Source organism: Globicephala melas, chromosome 3 (assembly GCF_963455315.2).
Source record: "Globicephala melas chromosome 3, mGloMel1.2, whole genome shotgun sequence".
NCBI classification, from domain to species: domain Eukaryota; kingdom Metazoa; phylum Chordata; class Mammalia; order Artiodactyla; family Delphinidae; genus Globicephala; species Globicephala melas.
Window position 1 is genome coordinate 77,039,716 of NC_083316.1, and position 24,234 is coordinate 77,063,949.

The 24,234-nt window shown below is 38.1% G+C and overlaps 1 long non-coding RNA gene across 1 annotated transcript in view; it reads left to right on the forward strand.

Moving 5' to 3' along the window:
* Positions 1 to 24,234, forward strand: part of LOC115847917 (uncharacterized) — a 279,707-nt gene that overhangs the window by 85 nt on the left and 255,388 nt on the right. The window lies entirely within an intron of this gene.

The following is a 24,234-nucleotide window of genomic DNA, read 5'->3' on the forward strand; positions in this document are numbered from 1 at the left end:
AAAATAACACTGGTCATTGGAGGGAAATAGAACATTCCTTGTCCTGGTACCATCCACTCATCCTGGAGTGCGCCTTGCATGACCAAAGTCAAATGCAAATTTGGGAGAATCATTTTACTTAAAGGGGCCATGATGAAAATAAGAACCAGATACACCCAGTTGAGCTCCAGGATTTAGTATAGAAATTGATAAATATTAATTGATAATGATGAAGTAAGATGTTTGTCATAATGTTCAGAGGACTTGCTAATTGCCTTATCTGTGTATCAGACAGCCTCCAACTTCCCACAGAAAAGTTGTTACCTAAGAAATACCCTGTAAAAAAGGCAATATGTATCAGAACTTTGGTAAATATGACTCATAATTATCAGTAGTCCCAAGAGACTATGCCTGCTTCTCTTTTCATGTTGGTGGTATAGGCTAGTGGTTAAGCATATTACTCTTATCAGCCGTGTTACCTTGGCCAAGTGACGTAACATCTCTATGCCCCAGTTTCCTTATCTGTAAACTGAAGATGATTGATTAGAGGCCCTAACTCAGGGTCGTTGCAAGGGTGAAGCACTTAGAACAGTGCCTTACAGAGTATAAATGCTCAGTGTCAATTAATAGTATCATTAATATTAGGACTGGGCCAGCCTTGGGTATCATCTCCCAACAATTGCCCCAAATTTTGCTTCTTTCTGTCAAAACTATTAACATCAGTAAATTTTATATTGAACATATATAGATTTTAAAGGATAGATGTTCTTTTAAATGTAATGCTTCACTGTACAGACTAAGGTTAAGCACATAGGCTCTGGGTTCAAGTCCCAACCCTTACTAATTATAGACTAATTGTACAGCTTGGTCAAGGAAATTCCCTAAGTCATAGTTTCCTTATCTGTAATCGGGGAGGGTAGTAAACAGTACCTTAAACTTGTTGTAATGATTACATGAAGTAATTCATGTAAAGTTCTTGGTATATAATTAGCACTTTATTGATATTAGCTTTTTAAAATTTTTTTTAAAACTGATTCCTGGTTTTCTTAGTAAGTGTAGATAGCTCACGAAGTTCCAGGGGTACTTGGGAGAAGTGACCTTAAACCAAATATAAAAGAGCATTTCTCCAGCCCAGTGACCGGTCACACCTTGAGGACAGAGGACTTGGAGCACCTAACAAAGTAGATTTCCAGGTGCTGCAGAGACTAATTGCACACCCACCCACCCCCAATATCCATCCTCTTCTTCCTCTTAGTAATTAAACCCTGCCACTTCCAGTGTTAGGAGGGCACGTGGCCAGTAGAGCCAGAAGCCAGCTATTCCCAGCTTGCCTTGTAACTAGCTGTGGCCATATTTTTCTGGGAATGGAATGTGCACAACTTCTGCACTTCCTGACAAATTGCTTGCCCTCTACTTCCTTGCTTTTCCCTTCCCTCTGATGAGAATGTGATAGCCCATGGACATGGTCAGGCACCAGCTTCTACCATACAAGCAAGGCCATGTCCCAAAGATTGGCAGAGTAACAAGACAGCATTAATTTGATTCTCTGGACAGCTTTGTGGAATAGAGCTGCCTTCTCCACATTGACCAGCCTGTGCTGTACTGAACTGTTAAATGAGAAGGACGTAAACTTCTGTCTTGTTGGTACCACTATATTTTGTAGTCTCTTGGTTATAGCAGTTTAGACTGTATCTTAACTAATTTATCAGGCCCATCTCCAAAGATATTGAATGCTGGGAAATGTGCATTTTAATAAGATCCTTCAGTAACTGTGGTGATAGCAATTTAGGACTATACTTTGAAAAACACAACACCAATGTGCTCTAAGCAAAATGTTAAGTTTTGGAAAGCAGTCTAGAATTTAGAAGACAGGATCATCCCTTGTTAAAATTTGATTGTATTGGAACTGAAATTTGTTCAAGAATTCTGAAATAATTAACATGCCGCCTCATTTCATTTTATATTAGCAGTAAGATTACTTTTTGAGTTAAAGTAGTTGATTTGTGAAAATGAATGCCCAACGTGCTATTTATAATGTTATTCATAATGATCAAAAGAGTGAAAATAATATGGTATTTATCAGGCCATTTGTTCAATTCTATATCATGGAATTAAAAGGATGAGGTAATTCTCTATATATTGACTAAGATTTCCAAGATGTATTAAGCTAAAAATAAAAAAATATTGCAAATAAAAGAAACAAGACACAAAAGAATACATATGGTATGACTTCATTTATTTAAAAATCTGAAAATAGGAAAAGTTATAGTCCTTAATGATGTGTGCTTAGGTGGTAAAATTAAAAAGAAAAACAAGGAATTGATTACCCTAAAAGTCAGGATAGTGGAAGTCTTTGAAATGGAGGGTGGGAGAGGGTAGTGATTAAGAGTCATAAAGAGGGCCTCTAAGAGGCTGGCAATGTTTTGCCTTTTCCATCTGGGTGGTGATTGCAAGGGGGTTCACTTTGTTGTTTTGTATACTTATCTATGTATATACTGATTTCACAATAAGAACCTATTTCATATCTACATTAAGCATACATATATTTTATATATATTCAAGTGTATATTGGGCATATATATGCATATGTGTATGTATATGTATGTGTATTGTTGTGTATTCATAGAAAATTTCACAAAGGAAACACACACGGAAAAAACTATGGGCATTTTTTATTCCCATATTTGGGTAGTGGGACTGTGTGATAGGGAAATTTTTACTTTGTATTTTACAACTTGCTTTTTACCATAATTTGCATTTTCTCCATAATCATGTGTTACTTTGTTTTAAAATTCTCCCTCAAATATTCTATGTGCATATGATCACTCCATTTTTATATGCTTCTGTATTATTGGCATTTTCTTCATAATCATGTGTTACTTTAAAAATACTTTCTCAAAAGTTGCATATGTACATGTCTGTGTATACATATTTATATATGCTTGGAGAGTTCTGGGATGATATTCGTAAAATTCTCTATGTGGTCACCTCTGAGGGGTGCACCTGGGAATAATGCATTAAGAGAGGGGAGAATTTTCACTTTTTACTTTATATACTTCTGAGTTGTTTGAATATTTTCTTTTACAATGAATATGTAGTACTTTTAAATTTATAGCACACACCCAAGGTGGTATATAGTATATTTCAGCATATTTTGTTTTATAGGCAGAATAGACTTGGAGAGATAGAAAGGGTTCTATTTAAAAATGTGTCTGACTTGGCTGGGGGCGGGGTGGGAGTGGTGGAAGGCTTGTCTGTAGGAAAAGATACCATAGAATACAAACTTACACTCTTACCCCAATACATAAATTCCAAAGCCTCTGATAATGGACTACTCTGCTGGAATCTTTGAAATTAAACCACCAAGGTAGGAATCCTCAAAACCAAGCACAGGTCTTGGCCTATGGAAGGTAATCAAGTGTTATTTGTTGAATTTATTAATAAACAGTACAATGTTTAAGTGATATTTCACTTGCTAGACTTTCATTGCTTGGTAATGCTATATGCTTTATAATATGTTAGGTTTTTTTTTTTTTTTAGTAAGAGGATTGAGAGGTGGAGAACATTATTGATAGGATACAAGTGAGTGATTTAATCTGCTTTTAAAAGCATAGGGTACTTTTCAAATTGTTAATTAACAATGATACTGTATCCTAATTGTTCTGTGAAGCTCAGGGTAAGTGATCTAAAATTCAATAGGAATGACTTAGCCAGACAAGAAAAATTCCCTTGAAGACGAAATGTATTATAGGGAAACAGCACTAGAATTAGTCAAAGCTCTGATACTGAAACTCTATCTGTAGTCTACGTAGGTTGAATACTTTTTCGTTGATAATTAGATATTGCCAACAAATGATAATCAATAATAATGTTTTGTTGGCAACAGCGGCAATCAAGTGTAGAGATTCAGAAGTGAGCTACTCACTGAAATAGAGCTTTTCTCAAATAACGTCCAGCACTGATATAAAACTGTGCTGCTCAAACAGTAGCAATTATCCACGTGTGGCTTCTGAGCACTTGAAATGTAGCTAATCTGAATGGAGATGTCTTTTGTCAAATACACACTAGATTTTGAAGACTAAGTTTGAAAAATAGAATGTAAACTGTTAATATTATTGTTAAAATTTTAATGTTTTAATATTGATTACATGTTGAGATGATAATATTTTGACTGTATTGGGATGAAATTATTAAAATTACCTTCACCTGTTTCTTTTTATTTTTTAAATGTGGTTATTAAAAAAATTAAAATTACTAACTTGGCTCACATTTGTAGCTCATTTGTGTTTCTGTTAGACAGTGCTGGTACAGAAGGTTTGAATTCAGAGTGAACCAAGAGCCAGTGTTTTCACTTTCCTTATTTTCCAGACAAGGAAAAGCATCCCAGGGAGGGAAATGCTTTGCTCAAAGGTGTAAAAATGGTTGGGAAGAAGTGAGGAGTAGAGCCTCCATCTTTCGATTCTCTGTCTCCTGTTTTCTAGCTTATGCAACTGGCCCCTAATAGAAAATCTGAGGCTGGAGAAACAGACTCACTACACACTGGACACAGTGTTCCTTTAACCTTTTATGAGCTAGACAATGATTTTTTTAAAAGTTCTAGGTATTTGGAATAGGATTGAGGGTAGATAGCGGTTATAAGATTTTAACACTTTATCTTACATACTTTTGTGTTATTTTTAAGCCTTGGGCATATATTACTATTAAGAAAGTCGGGGGAAAGGCCTGGAGTGGGGACAGGGAGTGAGGTAGGTGTTAGATTCAAAAGAAACCTTGGCTTATAATTCAAGTCTGGAGATGTTTGAAGTGGCTTTTTTCTACCATTATCTTCTTTCACATCTCTAACATCCTTAGCTAATTCTTTCTGCTCTCTTTGGGGTGTTTTACTTTTTATATTACTAAAGCAAAATCTACTGGGACTAATTTTTGAATCTGCAGCTGTAGCTCAAAAAACCTATGTTTTGTAACTTTTGTAAGCAGCAGGCCACAGTAATGATTGGTGTTTTTGTCTCAAGAGAATTCAAGTCCTGCCTTCTAAAAGGCACTTGCCAACAGACTAGATGTTTCTATTTGAAGGCATTTGCTACAATAATCCTTGAGATTTTTTTGCTCATTGCTTTCAGAGCTGTTAGTTCTAAAGGCAGATTCTTGAACACAATTTCGGTTAGCTTCAGAACATACACAACCTCCTTATTGGCACAGCTGTGCTGAGTTCCTGAATGAAGAGATGATTTCCATAGTGCATTTTATAGCCACACACCATTCCTAAGGATAATTTAAACCACAAATTATTTTTATTTGTTATTTCTTTATTGTAGGAGAGAGAGGCATACTTGGCTAGTCTGAAAGGTAATGTTTACGGCAGCATTTTCTATTTTTGTGGCGGTTTCCTTTGCATTGTTGACTTTCTTTTCAACCCCCAGAACACAATTTAGTGGTCTCCTAGCCCAAGACTAGGATAAATGCAGGTTTCCAGTGCTTATTAGGAAACTTGGAGTACGTATGAGTATGGTATAAATTCCTCTGTTCCACTTTTGGTCAATATTCTCATTTTCTCTTCTTATTTTATCACTTTCAAGCCTTTACAACCCCTGAAACAAAAAATACAGGCATGCCTAAGAGATTTCACCACAATGAAGAGAATATCACAATAAAGCGAGTCACACGAATTTTTTGGTTTCCCAGTGCATGTAAACGTTGTGTTTACACTATATTGTAGGCTATTAAGTGTGCAATAGCATTAAGTCTAAAAAATCAGGGTACATACCTTAATTTAAAAATACTATATCTCTGGACTTCCCTGGTGGCTCAGTGGTTAAGAATCTGCCTGCCAATGCAGGGGACATGGGTTCGAGCCCTGGTCTGGGAAGATCCCACATGCCGTGGAGCAACTAAGCCCGTGCGCCACAGCTACTGAGCCTGAGCTCTAGAGCCCGCGAGCCATAACTGCTGAGCCTGCGAGCCACAACTACTGAAGCCCATGCGCCTAGAGCCCATGCTCTGCAACAAGAGAAGGCACAGCAACGAGAAGCCCGTGCACTGCAACAAAGAGCAGCCCCCACTTGCTGCAACTAGAGAAAGTCCATGCGCAACAATGAAGACAACACAGCCAAAAATAAATAAATAAATAAATTTATTTTTAAAAATAATAAAAATAAAAATACTGTATTTCTAAAAAAATACTAACCATCATCTGAGCCTTCATCAAGTTGTAATCTTTTTGCTGGTGGAGGGTCTTACCTTGGTATTGATGCCTGTCTTAAGGTAAGACAGCAGTGAAGTTTGCCACATCAATTGACTCTTCCTTTCACAAATGAGTTCTCTATAGATTGCAATGCTGTTCAATAGCATTTTACCCACAGTGGAACTTTTTCAAAATTGGAGTCAATCCTCTCAAACCTGCCTCTAATTTATCAACTAAGTTATGTAATATTTTAAATTCTTTGTTGTCATTTCAGCAATTTTCTCAGCATCTTATTCTACCAGGACCTGCTTCTACCACAGAACCTACTTCTACCAGGAGTAGAATCCATCTCAAGAAACTACTTTCTTGGAGAAGCTCCCTGGAGGCCTAGTGGTTAGGATTCAGTGCTTTCACTGTGGAGGCCTGGATTTGACCCCTGGTCAGAGAACCATTCCACATGCTGCACAGAGTGGCCAAAATACCAAAAAAAAAGAGAAACCGCTTTCTTTGCTCATCCATAAGAAGCAACTCCTCATCTGTTCAAGTTTTTTTTTCATGAGACTGCAACAATTCAGTCACATCTTCAGGCTCTAATTCTAATCCTAGTTCTCTTACTATTTTCACCACATCTGCAGTTACTTTCTGCACTGAAGTCTTGAACCCCTCAAAATCATTTATGGAGGTTGGAATCAACTTCTTCCAAACTCCTATTAAGTTGATATTTTGACTTTTCCCATTAATTACTAATGTTCTTAATGGCATCTAGAATGGTGAATCCTTTCCATAAGGTTTTCAGTTTACTTTGCCCGGATTAATCACAGGAATCACTATCTATGGTAACTGTAGCCTTATAAAATGTTCTTAAATAATAAAGACTTGAAAGTCAAACTACTTCTTGATCCATGGGCTGAAGAATGGATGTATTAACAAGCCTGAAGACAACATGAATTTCATAGTACACCTCCATCAGAGTTCTTGGGTGGCCAGATGTCAACGAAGGGTAATATTTTGAAAGGAATCTTTTATTTTCTGAGTAGTAGGCCTCAAAGTGGACATAAAATATTCAATAAACCATGTTGTCAACAAATATACTTTCATCCAGGCTTTGTTGTTCCCTTTATAGAGCACAGGCAGAGTAGATTTAGCATAATTCTTAAGGGCCCTAGGATTTTTAGAATGATAAGTAAACATTGGCTTCAACTTCAAGCCACCAGCTTCTTTGGCCCCTAATAAGAGAGTCCTTTGAAACTCTAAAGCCAGGCATTGACTTTTCCTCTCTGACTGTGAAAGTCCTACAGGACATCTTTTTCCAATAGAAGGGTGTTTCGTCTACATTGAAAATCTGTTGTTTAGTGTAGCCACCATCATTCATGTCCTTAGCTAGATCTTCTGGATAATCTCCTGCAGCTTCTACATCAGCACTTGCTGCTTCACCTTGCACTTTGATGTTATGGAGATGACTTCTTTTTTTAAACCTCATGAACCAACCTCTGCTAGCTTGAAACTTTGCTTCTGCAGCTTCCTCACCTCTTGCAGCCTTCATAGAATTGAAGAGAGTTAGGGCCTTGCTAACTTATGGTTAAGGTTTGGCTTAAGGCAGGGGTCCCCAAGTCCCGGGCCATGGACTGTTACTGGTCCACGGCCTGTTAGAAATGGGCCGCACAGCAGGAGGTGAGCAGTGGGTGAGCAAGCAAAGCTTCATCTGCCGCTCCCCATCGCTCGTATTACCGAACCATCACGCCCCGCCCCGGCCGCCACCACCCCGCCACCTCCATGGGTGGAAAAATTGTCTTCCACGAAACTGGTCCCGGGTGCCAAAAACGTTGGGGACCGCTGGCTTAAGGGAATGTTGTGGCTGGTTTAACCTATCCAGACTACTAAAGCTGTCTCCATATCAGCAAAAAGGTTGTTTTGCTTTCTTATCATTTGTGTGTTCCTTGGAGTAGCATTTTTAATTTCCTTAAAGAACTTTTCGTTTGCATTCACAACTTGGCTGTTTGGCACAAAAGGCCTAGCTTTCAGCATATCTCAGCTTGCAATATGCCTTCCTCACTAAGCATAATCATTTATAGCCTTTTTTTTTTTTTTTCTTGTGGTACGCGGGCCTCTCACTGTTGTGGCCTCTCCTGTTGTGGAGCACAGGCTCCGGACGTGCAGGCTCAGCGGCCATGGTTCACGGGCTCAGCCGCTCCGTGGCATGTGGGATCCTCCCGGACCGGGGCACGAACCCATGTCCCCTGCATCGGCAGGCGGACTCTCAACCAATGCGCCACCAGGGAAGCCCGAGAAAATTCATTTTTAATTCTGTTCTGGAAAACCCACTACATTTGTTTCTGTCAGGTAAACAGCAGGCCTTCTGGCTTGAACAGAGAAGTGAAGGCAATCCAGGAACCAGCTGTTCTGTGGAGACTTTTTTTCCTGTTCCTATATACCTGTAAATGAGTTTACCTAGAAGTAAACAAACAAGTGGGAACAGCTAATCGATTGTTCAAATAAGGATCTCTCTTCCTCTCCCTACCCCATAAGCTCTGAGGCCCACTTAGCATTGAGTCCATTTTTTTGAAGTAGAACATTAACTTTTTCCTGCCCTATTTTTAAGTACCACAGGTACTATTAGTGAAGCTGTGTGTGTGAGTGTGTGTGTGTGTGTGTAAATGTGTGAGTGTGTGCATGCATGCATGTGTGTTATGGAAGAAGAAGGGGCAGAGGGGGAAGAAAGAATTAGCACTGGTAAGGGAAGTCACTAAATATCTGTCAGCAGGAAAAGAAAGGCCATAGGTAGGATGTGTTTTATGATTTTATTATCAGTAATGTTTATTTCAGGTATTTTGATATATCTTCTATTCTAAAAATTCTTTAGTGTCATTTTGATTTGCCCACAGTGGGTAAGAGCGCAGGCTCTGAAGTCAGACCTCATGAGTTCAAACCATGTTCCAGTATTTCATAGCTGAGTGACCTTAAGTCTCAGTTTCTCCATTTACAAAATTAAGATAAATGTTAGTATCTACACCTCATGGGATTGTTTCAAGGATTAAATGAAAGAATACGTGTAAAGTTCTTAGTACAGTGTCTAACACCAGATAGATGCTAAGTTAATTTAAAAAAATTATTTAGAGAAAAGAAAGGATATTTTATTTTCAATAAACAAGTGATATGATGCTTTTAACTACAAGTTTAAGAGATATATTCCTCACAGGAGTTCTAAATCTGTTTGAAAATGTAATGCTCTTAGCCCTTTGTCATATCTTCTAGAATGAGTAGGCCTCTTTGTTTCTCAAAGAACATTTATAGTTTCTGTGTTACATAAATGTTCTACTTGTTCTACTGTACTTGTTTAGTTAAGCACAGGCCTAGCAGCTGGGGAAGTGTCAAAGTCTGAAGAGCAAATGAATTGTTGATTTGAGCTACTGTCTGTTAAAAATTGCTAATAAAACCAAGCAGTCTTACAAACAAGGAAAGTAGTGGTTCTTGAAGGCAAAGGGACCACAGCCTACCTCTTAAATTCACTTTGTATTTGTTTTGTCTTCCTGCAACGATGTTTTTGTTGGCAAAATTACTTTATTATTTTTTAAAATCTGAAAACATGGCATGTCTTTTGGGTTTTTTATTATTGAGATATTTCACACTCTTTGGTTTCGTTATGCAGTGTGACAGTGTGACATACTTAAAAACTAACTCCTCAGTGAGTGGAAGGTGTTATCACTTAATTTTAGTAAGGAAACTGTATTGGTTCATATAGCTGTTTTCCCAGCTGAAATAACATAGCAGATAGGTGCTGTTTGAATACTGTTAATTGCTGAAAGTTCTTAAACTAGTAAATAGGCCTGATTAGCTGGAATCCAAACAGTAACCCAAAGAGACCAGACAACTTTTGATAAGATAAACACTCTACTAACCTTATACATTCCCTTTGGATTATCTTCCAATGGTATGAAATGTTAAACTAAAATTTAGTTTTTATATTTAGAAAGACTTCAGGAAAAATTGTTTGGGATATTTGAAACCAAGTTAAAAGTTGTTATGTCCAGTGTATGATTTAGTAGATAATTATTAGTAATTCTGGCCCAGTATCATTTAGTTCATGAGAGCTGAACAGTAAAGGTGAACCAGTTCATAACAGAAAGTCCTGATTTATAAGATCACATTGTACCCTGTCATTTCTGTTTGGGCAATTGCAAACAAACAGTAGTAACTCTAACAAGGGAATGATGAGCTTTTAAGAAATAAATATAATATAGGTTCTTTATTAGGCATCTTAAATCTCAAAACTAAAAAGCTTTCTAGGATAAAACTCCACTTTTACTTAGCATTTGAAATAGTCATTGGAAAAACAACTCTAAAATTCCTTCCATTTCCCAGGTTCTAGAGCATTTATATTAAAATTAACCTTGTTTGGGGTGTTTTATTTAATAAATTTTAAATTGTTTTAATTAAATATTGCTCTTGTGAACCATGCCATCCCCTTAACCCTAGAAATGGAGGCTGGGACACAACAAAAATGACCAGAATGTGATATCATATCCAAAGAGTCAGGAGACAATCAGTTTTAGAGTACTACCAACTCACTTTGTGTACTTAGACAAGTATTTTTAACTCTCTGTGCCTCCTATTGATAAGGAAATTTTCTTATCTATGAAGTACAGGGGGTCAACTAGTTTTCTAAAGTTTTTTCCAGCTCAGAAATTCAATAATAAGGTAAATTTTTTTTAAATTGAAAAAATTTTTGTTGTTTTCTTGCCTCACTATTAAAAAAAAGCAAATAGGAAGAAGAAGAAGAAAACTACAGTCTCACTATCCACCATTAAAATTATGGCATATTAACTTCTAGTCTTTTGTTCTATGCTTAAAAAAAAATAGAGTTGAACTCATATAGCATATACATATGCTTAATATTATAATACTGAAAGCTTTTCATAAAATCATTTTTATTTAATTAATTTATTTATTTTTGAAGTATAGTTGATCTATAATACTGTATTAATTTCAGGTGTACAGCATAGTGATTCAATATTTTTATAGATTATACTCCATTTAAAGTTATTACAGGTTAAGGGTTATAATTCCTTGTGCTATACAATATATCCTTGTTTCTTATCTATCTTATACATAGTAGTTTGTATCTTTTAATCCCATACCCCTAATTTGCCCCATCCTCTTTCCTCTCCCCACTGGTAACCACTCATTTGTTCTCCATACCTGTTGAGTCTGTTTCTGTTTTGCATATACATTCATTTATTAGTTTTTAGATTCCACATATAAGTGATATAATATCTGTCTTTCTCTTTCTGACTTATTGCACTAAATAAGCATGATATTCTCTAGGTCCATCCACATTGTGGCAAATGGCAGAATTTCATTCTTTTTTATGGCTAATATTCCATTGTATATTTATATACCACATCTCCTTTATCCATTTGTCTGTTGACGGGCACATGGGCTGCTTCTGTATCATGGCTGTTGCAAATAATGCTGCTGTGAACATTGGGGTGCATGTATCTTTTTGAATTAATGTTTTTTTTTTTTCTGGATCTATACCCAGGAGTGGAATTGCTGGGTCATATGGTAATTCTATTTTTAGTTTTTAGAACCTCCATACTGTTTTCCATAGTGGCTGCACCAATTTACATTCCCATCAACAGTGTCCAAGTGTCCCCTTTTCTCCACATCCTTTCCAACATTTGTTTTTTGTAGACTTTTCAATGATTGCCATTCTGACAGGTATGAGGTGATATTGTTGTTTTGATTTGCATTTTCTAATAATTAGTAATGTTGAGCATCTTTTTGTGTGCCTATTAGCCATCTGTACATCTTATTTGGAAAAATGTCTATTCAGGTCTTCTGCTCATTTTTTGATTGGGTTGTTTGTTTTTTTCATATTGAGTTGTATGAGTTGTTTATGTATTTTGGATATTAACCCCTTGTCAGTTATATCATTTGCAGATATTTTCTCCCATTCTGTAGGTTGTCTTTTCATTTTGTCAGCAGTTTCTTTTGCTGTGCAAAAGCTTTTAAGTTTAATTAGGTCCCATTTGTTTATTTTTGCTTTTATTTCTTTTGCCTTAGAAGACAGATCCAAAAAAATATTGCTATGATTTATGTCAAAGAGTGTTCTGCTCATGTTCTCTTTTAGGAGTTTCATGGTTTCAGGTCTTACGTTTAGGTGTTTAATCCATTTTGAGTTTATTTTTGTACATGCTGTGAGGAAATGTTCTAATCTCATTGTTTTACATGTAGCTGTCCAGTTTTCCTAGCACACTTGTTGAAGAGACTATCTTTTCTCCATTGTATATTTTTGCCTCCTTTGTTGTAGAATAATTGCATAAACATCATTATTAAATGGCTGTGTGAATATAATTATTTCTTTTCCTATTGGACATTTAAGTAGTATCATTTTTTTTACATTATAAAAAACTGTTTTAGCGAAAATATTTGTATAAGGGTCACTTACGTCTGACTCTATTTAACATTGTTTTCATTGGATGGAGTGTCAGAAGTGGAATTACTAGGTCAAAGATAATAATTTTAATGCTTTTTGTGTTCCAAAAGAGTTAACCAGACTGTATTCCCATTAAAAATATATTACTCTACAGAGTTATGCCCATTCTACCACAGTGTAGGCAGCATTGAATAATTTTACCAAGATTTTAATATTATTCTCCCATGTTTGATCTTTTAGGATTTGAAATTTCAACCAAGTATAAAGCCATCAATTTCATATAGTCAAATTCATTTGCCTCAGAGAAAAAGTCTGTTTCATGATCACAAACTATCTATTGATTGTTGGTGAACTTTAAGATTGCAGGTTGGGTCAGCACAGATTGTGATTATGACTCTATTATAAGGGTATTTTAAGGATAATAATATAAATTTGTCTGTCCACTTTTCCCTGTCTACCTTTAAAAAGTATTTGAGGCAATGTTGGGCTCTGTTTTCAGTAATGGCTGAGTTAGAGCTTACTGAACTGACCTTATTCTGGTTAACAACGGTAGACTCTAGAACATGTGAGTAATAATAATAATAATAATGTAGCTACTTGAAGGCACAGGGCAATGAACGGAAGCGGACAGATCCTGGTAAGAAATACATTCTTAGAGGAGGTGAGAGAAATTAAAGAAGACCTAAATAAGTAAAGAGATAAACCATGTCCACGGGTTGGAGAACTCCATGTCGTTAAGATGGTAACTCTCCCCAAATTGGCATATGGAGTCATTGCAATCTGAATCAAAATCAAAGCAGGTGAGCTTCTCTGGTGGCACAGTGGTTAAGAATCCACCTGCCAATGCAGGGGATACAGGTTTGAGCCCTGCCGGGAAGATCCCACATGCTACGGAGCAACTAAGCCCGTGCACCACAACTACTGAGCCTGTGCTCCAGAGCCCGCAAGCCACAACTCCTGAAGCCCAGGCACCTAGAGCCCATGCTCTGCAGCAAGAGAAGCTACCACAATGAGAAGCCCATGCACTGCAACGAAGAGTAGCTCCCGCTCACCACAACTAGAGAAAGCCCGTGCACAGCAACAAAGACCCAACGCAGCCAAAAATAAATAAATAAAATAAATAAATAAATAAATAAAAATAATCAAAGCAGGCTTTTAAAAAGGAAATTGACTTCAAGGTTAACATCATTAGTGATGCCATGTGGATAGTAGGTCTCCCCTGATATTATGTGATGAGAAGTACACTTAACCTCTGTGGCATTTTTTTGAAAACCCATAACCCCAGTCTAATCATGAGAAAATCATTAGATAAACCAAATTGGGGGACTTTTTTTTTTTTTTTTTTTTTTTGCAGTACGTGGGCCTCTCACTGTTGTGGCCTCTCCCGTTGCGGAGAACAGGCTCTGGATGCACAGGCTCAGTGGCCATGGCTCACGGGCCCAGCCGCTCCGCGGCATGTGGGATCTTCCCGGACCGGGGCACGAACCCATGTCCCCTGCATCAGCAGGGGGACTCTCAACCACTGTGCCACCAGGGAAGCCCTGGGGGACATTTTACAGAATACTTGACCAGTACTCCTCAAGACCATTAAGATCACGTGTGAAAAACAAGGAACGTCTGAGAAAAAGAGAGAGGGGAAATGTGATGACTGAAAGCAATGTGGTATTCTAGATTGGATCCTGGAACAGAAAGAGGATATTCATAGAAAAATCAGTGAAATCGAAATAAAGAGTTTAGTTTAGTTAATAGCAATGTACCAATGTTGGTTTCTTAGCTTTGACAGATGTACCACAGTAATGTAAGATGGTAACATCTGGAAACAGAAGCTGGGTGAGAGATATATGGGAGCTCTCCATACTACCTTTGCAACTTTTCTGCAAATCTAAAATAAAAAGTTTATTAAGGAAAAAAAGAAATTGACAAGCTTGTTTTAAGATGCATGGAAAGGCAAAGGACCTAGATTAGCCAAAACTTTTTTAAAAAAGAAGAATGAGGTATTTAGACTACATAATTTCATGATTTATTATAAAGCTACAATAATCAAGACTGTGTGGTATTGGCATAAGGATAGACATACGGAAATGAAACAGAACAGAGAGCTCAGTAATAGATCTCCATTATAAGATCAAATGAGTTTTGAATAATGTGCCAAGGTAGTCCAATGGGGAAAAGGATAATCTTTTTAACAAATGGTGCTAGAACAATTGAATATCTGTCTGGAAAAAAGGAATTTTGATTCTTACATTAACCTTACACAGGAATTAACTTGACATGAATTGTAAGCCTAAATGTAAGAGCTAAAGCTATAAAACCTCTAAAAAAATAGTAGAAAATCTTTGTGACATTGGGTTAGGCCAGTGGTTCTCAACCAGGGGCAACTTGTCCTTCAAGGGACATTTGGCAATGTCTGGAGACATTTTTGATTGTCACAATTAGGGTGGCGAGCATGCTATTGGTATTTAATGAGTAGAGGCCAGACATGCTGATAAATGTCCTATGACGCACAGGACAACCACACAACAAAGAATTATCTGGTCCAAAATGTCAATAGTACAGAGGTTGAAAAAGCTTGGGTTAATCAGAGTTCTCAAATAGATCACAAGAAATCAGAATCATAAAAGGAAGCAATTGACTTTATGAAAATTTAAAACTTTTGTTCCATGAATGATGCAGTTAAGAAAATGAAAAGGCATCACAGACTGGTAGGAGGTATTTGCAAAACATATATCTGACAAAATGCTTGAATTCAGAATATATAAAAAAACCTCTTATAACCAATAATAAGAAAAAAAAACAACCTAATACAAATAGGCAAAGGATTTGAACAGATACTTCAAAAAAGAATGTAAGAATATGACCAATAAGCACATGTAAAGATACTCAGCATCACTAGTCATCAGGGAAAAGCAAATTACTACACATTTGATAGAATGACTAAAATTAAAAAGCCTGTCAATATCAAGTGTTGATAAAGATGTGGAGTAATTGGAACTCTCATACATCGCTCATGGGATTGCAAAGTGGCTCAGCTACTTTGGAAAACAATTTGACATTGCCTTATACAATAAGCATTTACTTACCATAGGACCCAGCAGTCCTACTTCCTAGGTACTTACCCATGAGAAATGAAAACATATGTCCATACAAAAACTGTGAGAGTATGTGAATGTTTATAACCCCAGTACTCATAATAGTCTCAAATGAAACAATCCAATTGTCCATCAACTAGTTAATGGATAAACAAGTTGTAGTATAACCATACTATGAAATTCTATTTGGTAATTAAAAATGGAATGGAATATTGGTACAAAATAACATGGATGGGGCTTCCCTGGTGGCGCAGTGGTTGAGAGTCCGCCTGCCGATGCAGGGGACCCGGGTTCGTGCCCGGGTCCGGGAAGATCCCACGTGCCGCGGAGCGGCTGGGCCTGTGAGCCATGGCCGCTGGGCCTGCGCTTCCGGAGCCTGTGCTCCGCAACGGGAGAGGCCACGACAGTGAGAGGCCCGTGTACCGCAAAATAATAATAATAATAATAATAACATGGATGTATTTCAAAAATCTTAAGCTAAGTGAAAGAAGTCACAAAATTATATTCTGTATGATCCCACTCATATGAAATTCTAGAAGAGGTAAAACTGTAGTGACGGAAAATAGATCAGTGGTTGCCTGAGGCTGGTTGTCAAGGGAAGGGATCAACTGCAGAGACGAAATTTTTTGGGGTGCTGGAAACGAGACATGCTGGGACCTGGGACCCTTTGCTGCAGAACTTGCACCTGGACAAACGTCTCCTCCAGCAACAATGTATAAAGAAACTATAAGGGACTAAAAATAACTGCATGCATGTGCAGTTGGGGCAAATTATGGACAACAAGATACAAAAAGCCCCCACAAATCCAACTGCCACTACTGAAGAACTGGCAGCAAAAACAGGGTGTCGGGAGCAAAAGTAGGGTACTGTGCCTGCCCCCTGCACTCAATACCAGCAAAGAAGTGGGCAAACCTAAGCCAGCCCTTCTGGCCTGACCCCTGGACATACCCCTATCCTCACCCCATATAAGGAACCAGCTTGCACCCGCCATGGGGAGCTAGCAAAGGAACGTGTTACTTGCTTTCACTACCCTCTGCTACAGCAGGGGCCCCAGTAAAGCCTTGTCTGAGTTTCTTGTCTCACCTCTTATCAATTTCTGTTGATTGGGAAAGGCCAAGAACCCTGATCGGTATCAGAAATGTTCTATAACTTGATTGTGGTAATAATCTGCAATTGATTATATGCAATTGTGAAAACTTATCAAACTGTACATTTAAAGGGAGTGAATTTTATGTTAAATTTAACCAATAGAAATATAAACTGAAAAAAATAACTTGAGACTTTGAAATTAATAACACGCTAGTAAGAGAATATGAACCAAATAATAAAGGAAAAAATTAATTATACCAAAAAAAAACCCAAAACAGCTAAAGGTAATTATTGCAATTGAGCATTAAATTTAGCTTCAAGGTTCCTGGTAGATAATAAAAAAATGAAAACTGCATGTTCTATGTACCTTTCATTATGTCATAAATGGAAGAGTATTTGCCTGTCAGAAGACTACACATTTTTACAATCGGGAGAGTAATTTTATGTGAGAATCTTCACATAAGAACGTTAAGTACCACACTGGGCAATATTTTCTAAAGGACTTTAAAAAGTTAGAAATATTCTTCATACGGTTGATTCTTATAATGACCATGAAGAAACCTTTTTTTTTTCTGGAAACAAAAGTAAAGTACAGAGCTTCCCATTGTTCAACCCCTTGGAACAGCTTTTTGGATGTCAGTAACCTGAGCAAGACAATTGATATGAGCTCAAGAACAAAGGAGGTGTGGTTTAAGCGCATGGAGAAGGAGTGAGGTATGATCTAAAAATGAAGCTTGTAGGTGTCGACAATTTTATAAGAATAGAACACCCACCCCAGTGGAACTCATCCCACCCCACATAGGGTTTTATATGCTTAAATGTTTAGACAAGCATGGTGTTGAATTCCTAAATTTTATATCACAAGCAGAAAAGACAAGTTCCATTGTTAAGTATCAATAGTTACCTGATGCTTCTATAGAACTTTAATATGAATCATGTACAATGTTTTAATTTGAGCTGGTCTGCAGCCTGATAAGGCTGCCAAGTTATCTTCAAGGTATAACCTCAGATAATTACATTAGTTGACCTATTGAATTATTTAGTATTTTCCACCTGAGTGATGCTAAAATTTGTAGGTGGAAAATGAGTATTTGGGTCTTGGCATACATGACACTGGATTATTAATTTCTGAAGCAATTGATCAACAGATTCAGTTACTTCTTGTGGTCTTAGGTCGTTAGCAAAGGGGAGGATTTTTGCGTTCCCATTTACTGTGCCAGTTCAGATTGCTTAGGTATTATTAAAGGAGAGGGGACTTTGGAAATAGTTATATTAAATCTTTTTGGGGGTTAGACTATCTGCTGTGAAGTGCTCATCCCTTCCTATTCCAAACACTTCTGCAATTGATCAAATGTTTATGCCTCTCCAAAATTCATGCATTGAAATCCTAATCCCCAAGGTGAAAGTATTGGGAGATGAGGCTTTTGGGAGATGATTAGTTCATGAGGGCAGAGCCCTCTTGAATGGGATTAGTGCCTTTATGAAGGAGACCACAGAGAGATCCCTTAGCCATGTGAGGATGCAGGGAAAAAGACAGTCTATGAAACAAGAAGTGGACCCTCACTAGACACCGAATCTGCTGGGGCCTTCATATTGGGCTTAGCATCCAGAACTGTGAGAAGTAGTATGTCTGTTGTTAGTAAATCACCCGGTTTATGGTATTTTTGTTATAGCAACTGGAACAGATTAAGACAACCTCCTACATTCTATGCAAGACTCAGATCTGGGCAATAAGAGTACTGCTTACCCCTGGCCACAGTACGAAGCAGTATAGCAGAGTGGCTAAAACCCTAGATTCTGGAGTTAGACTCTGTGGTAGACATATGACATTCATAGCAGCTCAAAATCTCTTGACCATCCACTCCATGTTTTGATATCTCCCTCCATTGTGAATTTCACCTTCCCAAGGTCGCATAAAAACAAAACTAAAAAGCTACATTTCCCATTCTCCCCTGTAGCTAGTGTCTAGATATGTGGCTTGAATGATACCAGTTTGCTGCATCAAGGAAGACCTTGACTCAAAAGTGAGCTAAGGGAGGAAACAGCCTGGTCACAAGGCATCATTCTACTGGTTCCAGAGTGGATGGTAGAAGCCAAGTCTTTTTAGGATCAGCAGTGGCAACAACAACTTGGTTCATCCAGTTCTTGAGTGTGATGCTTAGAGAATCCTGACTAAGACAAAGGTTCAAAACTGGTTGACCCAGCTTAAAGTTCTAGCCGTAAGACCCAACTCAAGTATTTCCTCTATGATACTTTTCCTGGCTCTGGTGGATCAATTTCATCCTCCTTTGTGTCCTCCTTTAATAGTGATCATTATTTTCATGATATCAATAATTTTATAGTGGTTTCTTTAGAGACTGTTTATTCTAGAAGATTATATGTAAAAATTATCATGACTGAAAATATTATACAAGAGCACTCTGGCACATAATTACCAATGAACCTAATGGAGACATCCGTTATTCTACTGTGTTACGTTTGTTTGTGATGTGGGTCTCTCTAGGAGCACAGCAATGATTCTTATTTTGTGATAAGTACCTTGTTATTATGGCACATGTCTGATTGTTATTACTATTGAGTTCTACAGTTCTGTATATAAAGTACTGCATTTTATTAAAAATTAGGCTTTCAAAAAAAAAAAAAGATTACCTGTAGAGCTTGTTAAAATGTGTATTCCTGGGCTCTACTCACAAAGATTCTGATTCATTTCGCCTGAGAGGGGTCCAGGAATCTGCCTTTTAAAACTCTTCAGGTTATTCCGATGCAATCGGTCCACTGGCCATACTTTTATAAACACTGAACTATACTTGAAATCCTTACACATCTTTCATCCTTATATATCTCATTCGTCAATGTTAGCCCAGTGTCTGGTATATTGTGCATATTCTGCATTTGCTTAATAACTGAATTTGTTCATTGCATGATAAATAGTAAAGGACAGAAATATTGAAAACAGTGACACTTTACCTGTTTTGTTCAAAATCTAAGAATTCTTTGTAACCAAAGAAGCAAATTAAGTAATATTTTTCCATACAGTGATTCAGCAGCTTCTCTAAGGGTCAAACTTCTGGTTCATTGAGTTTCCCACTAAAGCCAGGATTCATTTTCTGTAAATGGTCAAACATAAGATACTACATACTGATTTTTGATTCACATTTATCAGGGGAAAGCGTACCCTTCTGACATGTTTATCACTTAAGAAGGTGTCTTTTTCCAGAGCTTTAGTGCTTGTGTTCTGGCAGAACTTCCCCTTCTCTTGCTCTTCTAGCCCTCCCCTCTGTGGCACCTTTTTTAGGAGACAGGAGCTTAAATTTGAGAAAAACAGCATTTGTGAAATAGTACCTTCTAAGACACAATTATGTACTGAGGATGTGGAGATAACAATCACAGGGCTCAAATGAAAGCTCAGTTATTTGCTCTTTGTCTGCCTGAGTTTGAGTAGTTAGGCGTGATAACAGAGCCAACAGCAGGTGAACATGGTTGGGCAAGAAAAGAGGAAGATCAGGAACAAAGATCTGTAGCTCACAGCACTCAGAAGAGAGGTACTCAGCCACTGGCCCTGGTCAAGGAGGTCTTGCACTGCTCATTTCCAGGTGTGGGAGTTCTGACTGTCAGGCAATGTCTCGTTTGGATGACACCTCTTGCAGAAAGACTTTCTCAGTTTTCTCCCATCCACATCCAGTAGGATCTTGCCATCCTCAGAACCACTATTTCATAGTTGTTTATGCGAATCCTATCTTTTCTGTCCAACTGTCAGCATTCTGGGGGCCAGAGACCTGTACTGAATAGAGAGGCTCTATAAAAATGTGGCTGAGCCATTGTCAAAGGACACATGTTTCCCTGTGAATGGAAGGACTGAGGCAAGTGTGCTAAAATATACTAAGGGATTTTGAGGGAGTTTTGTTGGGGGAGTGGGGAAGGGTAAGAATCTTAAAGATAAGGAGAGTAGAGAGCTTCTAGTAATTGGTGGTATATCCGTATAATGGAATACTGAATGACAGTGAAGAGAACAATCTTTTCAAGGGATATAAGTGGAGCAGTGATCCATTCACTTGTCTTTTTCAAAAACAACATAGAGATATATATTTTACATATCATAAAGTTCATCCATTTCAAGTGTATAATTCAATGATTACTAGTAACTTTACCAAATGGGGCAACCATCATTATAAATCAGTCTTTGAACATTTTCATCCTCCCCACAAGATCCCTTATACCCATTTGCAATTATCTCCATTCCCATTCTCTGGCCCAGGCAACTACTAATCTATTTTATGTCTATAAATTTGCCTTTTCTGGATGCTTCATATAAATAGAATCATACAATATGTGGTCTCTTGTATCTGGCTTCTTTTTCTCTGCCTAATGTTTTAGAGTTCATCTGTGATGTAGCTTGTCTTGATAGTTCCTTCCTTTATCTTGTTGAATGGGATTCCGTTATATGGATATACCACATTTAGTATATCTAGTCACCTGTTTATTGGGAACATTTCTATGTCAGGCTTGGTGGAGACATATGTTTTTATTTCTCTTGTGTAGGTATCTAGGAGTAGAATTGCTGGTTCTTTTGGTAGTCTTATGTTTAGCTTTGAGAAACTGCTAAACTGTTTTTTTTTTTTTTTGCGGTACGCGGGCCTCTCACTGCTGTGGCCTCTCCCGCTGCGGAGCACAGGCTCCGGATGCGCAGGCTCAGCTGCCATGGCTCATGGGCCCAGACGCTCCGCGGCATGTGGGATCCTCCCGGACCGGGGCACGAACCCGTGTCCCCTGCATCGGCAGGCGGACTCTCAACCACTGTGCCACCAGGGAAGCCCCTAAACTGTTTTTTATATTTTATATTCCCAGTAACAATGTATGAGGGGGTCCCATTTCTATACACCTCACCAACAATTGTTACTGTCTGCCTTATTTATTATAACCATCCCAGTGGGTGTGAATGATATCTCATACTTGTTTTAATTTGCATTCCCCAATGACTAAAGATGTTGAACATCTTTTCAAATCTTTATTAGCCATTATCTGTTTGCATATCTTCTTTAGTGAAATATCAGCTCTTATATTTTGCCTTTTTGTTTTTGTTTTTGCGGTACGCGGGCCTCTCACTGTTGTGGCCTCTCCCGTTGCGGAGCACAGGCTCCGGACGCACAGGCTCAGCGGCCATGGCTCACGGGCCTAGCCGCTCCGCGGCATGTGGGATTTTCCCGAACCGGGGCACGAACCCGTGTCCCCTGCATCGGCAGGTGGACTCTCAACCACTGCGCCACCAGGGAAGCCCCTATTTTGCCCATTTTTAAGGAAGTCATTTGTCTTTCTATTATTGAGTTGTAGGAGTTCTTTATATATTTCGGATGTAAATCTTTCATCAGATATGTGTTTGCAAGTATTTTCTCAGTCTGTAGCTTGTCTTTTTATTTTCTTCATGATGTCTTTTGTAGTGCAAAAGTTTTAAAGTTGGTTGAGGTCCAATTTATCAATTTTTTTGTGTTTTTGTTGTCTATCTAAAAAAAAAATCTTTGCCTAATTTAATACCTTAGAGATTTTCTTCTATTTCGCACTTATATTTAAGTGTAAGATCCATTTGAATTAATTTTCATGTATGGTGTGAGGTGAGTGTCTAAGTTCATCACCTTGCATGTGAATATCCTCACTTGTTTTATAAACTGACATCTACTGAGTGCGTGGCTTTGGGGTAAGCACTGGTGATACGAAAATGAATGATATAATTTCCAACTTTAAGTACAGTCTAGAGAGGTATATGTACATAACCAAGGAGCATAAAACAGAGGGACACACCAACTCAAGATCTGGTGACTTAAAGAAGAATGACTCTGAGGTAAAATCAAGCGGTGGCTTCAGGGAAAATGACCTGTACATATTAGTCTAGTCTAGTTTAATGGTTTCAGCTTGTTTGGTGTCTGAACACACTAGTTTGTCACCATCTGTTTTAAGGCATATCTCTAAAATTTTATAATTATTAAGAATTCACGGGCTTCCCTGGTGGTGCAGTGGTTGAGAGACCACCTGCCGATGCAGGGGACACGGGTTCGTGCCCCGATCCGGGAAGACCCCACATGACACGGAGCGGCTGGGCCCATGAGCCATGGCCGCTGAGCCTGCGCGTCCGGAGCCTGTGCTTCGCAACGGAAGAGGCCACAACAGTGAGAGGCCCGCGTACCGCAAAAAAACAAAAAATAAAAAACAAAAAACAAAACAACAACAAAAAAAGAATTCACGGGCTTCCCTGGTGGCGCAGTGGTTGAGAGACTGCCTGTCAATGCAGGGGACACGGGTTCGTGCCCCGGTCCGGGAAGATCCCACATGCCGCGGAGCGGCTGGGCCAGTGAGCCATGGCTGCTGAGCCTGCGCGTCCGGAGCCTGTGCTCCACAACGGAAGAGGCCACAGCAGTGAGAGGCCCGGGTACCACAAAAAAAAAAAGAATTCACATAATGATGTTTGCTAGTGATCATTAAAATAAAAACAAAACACTTGATATGCTTAGAGTGGAGACTATAGTGATATTTTAGAATTGACCATGTACCAGGCTATGCCCTGAGAACGTGTCTCCCAGGTACATATTATTAAAAAATGGCTGAAAACTCTTGTTTAGTGGATGAAAATTAGGGATCAAAAAAACTTAGTCCTGAGATTCCATTAATGGCTTTGTGTTCTTGGAACATTACTTAACATCTCGGACCATCAATTTTTCTTCCATTATAATGTGGCAGCTCATTTCTAATGTCTTTTCCTTGGGATGCTCTATTTGCTCGTTCAGTCAACAGTTTTTGAGTACTCACTCTGAGCCAGGCACTGTTAGGCACTATCAAGCAAAGGTAAGACAAAGATGTCAGATAGAGAGGGATGTGAAAACAAATCATTAAAAGATTATGTTGCACATTTTATGCTAGTTCTATGATTCCCTGGATCTAGAAGTGCATTCTTTTGACTGGGGAGTTAGCTGAGGAGAATGAAGCAAGAGGGAAGATGACCCAAGTATCAGGTTACAGAGCGTGCTCTGCAGGAAAGAATTCACACGTCAGACGTGTGACAGGAATTCCTGCCTATACAGTTGCAATCAAACTTTGGACAATGAGATTTTTTTTTTTCACATTGTGGGAAAAAGATATGTTTATTTCCCTAAGAAAAGTAAAAGAGAAAGATATATAACACTTGGGACTATATAAGGAACTTAGCAGATATTGGGTATCCAGTTCTCTTTATTGCACTGAAAATTATAAAGGCTATTTTTTATGTATCAGGTTTTCCCAAAGAGCAAACGTACAGTATAAGACATTTTGTTAAGAAGTATGTTTTTAATATATTGCAGGAACATGAATCTGCTAGAAATCAACTTCATGCCCCCATTCCCAAGACTTGCCTTTCAGATTCTGAGTCACATTCTCTAATACATTTTCTGAACATCCTTTTATAACTACAGCACCTTCAGACTTGAACCTAAATA